Below are 3431 nucleotides of genomic sequence, written 5' to 3' on the forward strand. Positions count from 1 at the left end.
AGACGGGGTTTCGCCATGTTCCCAGGCTGGTCTCAAACTCCTGGGCTCAAGTGAACCTCCTGCCTCGGCCTCCCAAAGTGCTGGGATTCCTTGCTTTATTTCTGTAGAATCTATTTTATGGTTGGCATTTTGGGGGAAGATTTTGATGGGTTCCACATTCTTGCTTTAGTTGTTGTAGAGGGATTTGGGTGTTTCTACCCCAGGCATTGGTCTAGCTTTTCCTACAATGAACCTCTCTTTGGAGGTTGGAGCTCCCCACCTTCCCCCACCGTGGTGACCTATGGCCACTCGCAGGAGGGATGGTGCCTGACCCACTGCCCTAGCACCACGCTATGCACCAAACTTGTTCTCCCCTCCGGGCCAGGGCTGGGATCTTTAGAGACTGACAGCCTCTGCCCCGGGCCTGAGTCCTTAGCAAGGGTTAGGTGAGGAGGTTTTAAGGGAGAAGGTCCAGTCCTTAGCCCTTGGAATACAAAGCTTTTCTGACACTGAATTTGGATGCACCTTGTTTTATATAATAAATCATGTTTCACAGATGTCTCTTGCTGTGAACGGGATGCAGGGCAGGCCTTCTTAGGATAACTTTACTTGTTCCCAAGAGCTGGGTGGTGGCAAGTTTGGGTGGACAGGACCTGGGAGGGGAGTGGGTTTCAGGTGTAACCCTGTCAGATGCTAACAAGAGCCAACAGCTTCTGAATGGGGAGAGTTATTCCAAGGCTATAGGCTTTGAACTCTTGTCCCTGAGTTCAGAGTCTCTATCTCTTCCACTGAGTTTCATTTATTTATTTTTTATTTATTTATTTATTTATTTATTTATTTATTTATTTATTTAGAGATGGAGTCTTGTGTTGCCCAGGCTGGAGTGCAGTGGTGCGATCTCGGCTCACTGTAACCTCTGTCTCCCGGGTTCAAGCAATTCTCCTGCCTCAGCCGAGAAACCTGAGTAGCCGGGATTACAGGTGTGTGCCATCACACATGGCTAATTTTTGTATTTTTAGTAGAGACGGGGTTTCGCCATGTTGGCCAATCTGGTCTCAAACTCCTGACCTCAGGTGATCCACCTGCCTTGGCCTCCCAAAGTGCTGGGATTACAGGTGAGAGCCACCACGCCCAGCCCTCCCTGAGTATTTAGTATAGGTTTTTCTTTCTTTTTGAGACAGAGTCTTACTCTTTTTTTTTTTTTTTTTGAGACAGAGTCTCACTCTGTCTCGCACTGTCGCCCAGGCTGGAGTGCAGTGGCATGATCTCAGCTCACTGCAAGCACCGCCTCCCGGGTTCACGCCATTCTCCTGCCTCAGCCTCCTGAGTAGCTGGGACTACAGGTGCCCGCCACCATGCCCAGCTAATTTTTTTGTATTTTTAGTAGAGACGGTGTTTCACCGTGTTAGCCAGGATGGTCTCAATCTCCTGACCTAGTGATCCGCCTGCCTTAGCCTCCTAAAGTACTGGGATTACAGGCATGAGCCATCGCACTGGGCCGGAGTGCAGCTGTGCAATCTCGGCTCCCTTCAGCCTTGACCTCCCAGGCTCATGAGCCTACCGCCTCAGCCTCCCAAATAGCTGGTACCACAGGCATGTGCCACCAACCCAGCTAATTAATTTTTTTTTTTTTTTTAAGAGAGGAGGGTCTCATTATGTTGTCTAGGCTGGTCTTGAACTCTTGGGCTCAAGTCATCCTCCCACCTTGGCCTCCCAAAGTGCTGAGATTACAAGTGTTAGCCACTGCACCTGGCCTCAAGTTTCTTTCTTGAGCAACTACCACATACTAGGGGCCTTTCATAGGTTATCTTATTTAACTCCCCCAACACATCAAGCGTTAAGCCTTTATCATTTTCATTTCAGAGATAAGGAAACAGGCCCAAGAAGGCTGAAGATCTTGCCCAAAACCACACAGTTAGTCCATGAAACTGAACTTGGACTATCTTTACCCCTTACATGGGAATCTCTCTTTGATTTGAGAAAAGGAACCAGTGCCTTTCAACTAGAACAGAAAGGAATCTGATCTCAACACCTATGCCTCCACGTAAATTAATTTTTTCAGGCTTATTTCCCTCAAAATGTTAGTCCTAATCTTCTTCTATCTTGTGGTGTGAGACCTTGGATAAGTCTCCCTTCCACCTTTTCCTATTACTTAAATGGTGAATTTGCATAAACCAGGCTCTAAGGGTCTTTTCTGCACTGTTTGGCTGTCTACAAATTGACATCCAAGTTTAAAGGAAGACTCCGAAACTTAGAAAGGTCAATGGCTTGCCCAAGGTCATATAGCGAGGGCCTGATGTACACATGTCAGGAGCCTGGGGCATCCTCAGCTCAGGAAAAGGGGCCTCCTGGGAGTGCCGGCGTCCACACGGGATCAAAAGGGTGCTCTCAGCCTACAGAAGACCTCAGCCCGAGTTTTAGGTGTAGGCCTGGGCCGCTGCTGCCCTCGTGCGGAGGGATCCCGTGAGCATACGGCGCCATAGCCAAAGAAGCGGGCACTGGGACCATGACGCCAGGAGGACACCAGTCCAGTCCCGTTCCTGTAGGACCTCGTTTATTATTACAGGGCCCATTTAAGGGCACTTAGGCCCCACTAGGCTCATCAGAAAACCTTGAAGCAGTCCCTGGATTTAACCACTAATGGTGGGTTTGAGTACGGCAAAGCACCTTCTACAGGCCTCTCGCTCCCCATCTGGCAAATGGGCATCCTAAGCAGCCAGACACCCAAGGACGATAACGGGAAGGAAAGGCACCCTGCATTTATGTGCGAGGCGGGGCAAACCGCCTGAGTCACCGCTCACGGTTGTGTTTTTCCACCTCCCGGCCGCCCCTCCCATCCGGATGAGTCCTGGTGGGTCCTCTTGGAGGCGCCCCCTAGTCCCTTGCTCCGCACGCCCTGACCACGCCCCTTGACTCGGCCCCGCCCACAGCGGAATCCGCAGATTCGCCAGGCCGGATCCTCAGAATTCCTCGGGTCCTTCGATACTCGGCTGAAAATTATCATCGGACTCTGACAGGAGCTCTGGGCTGGAGGCATTTTCCCCAGGGTCAGAAGCGGCCTATCCTCTCACTGGGGCCAGTAAGAAAAATCCAGAAAAAGTTGTCGATTCTGCCAGCAGGGATTGGCTAACGGGCCGTTATTTTCTTGACTCCACCAAGGCGGATGAAGGGGAGGCTGCGGCTGAGGCCGGGAACAGTGGCGAATCTGCAGCCTCTCAGACTTTGGCCGTGCAAGGAAGGGACGGGGAAGAGGAGCAAAGCGGCGCGCATCCTGTCCAGCGATTCGCCCCGCCCGCCCGGCGAATCTGCGTCTCCCGAACGCGCCACTGAAGCTTCCCCAGCGCTGGCTGGCCTCCTCCCCTCTGCCCCGCCCCTTTTCCTCAGGGACTAGTCGCAGCTTTCGTCGCCGCCGATTCGTCAAGCGCCCCGGGCCGCAGCATCTGGATCGTCGT

The sequence above is a fragment of the Macaca nemestrina genome, chromosome 18 (assembly GCF_043159975.1).
Source record: "Macaca nemestrina isolate mMacNem1 chromosome 18, mMacNem.hap1, whole genome shotgun sequence".
Taxonomy (NCBI): domain Eukaryota; kingdom Metazoa; phylum Chordata; class Mammalia; order Primates; family Cercopithecidae; genus Macaca; species Macaca nemestrina.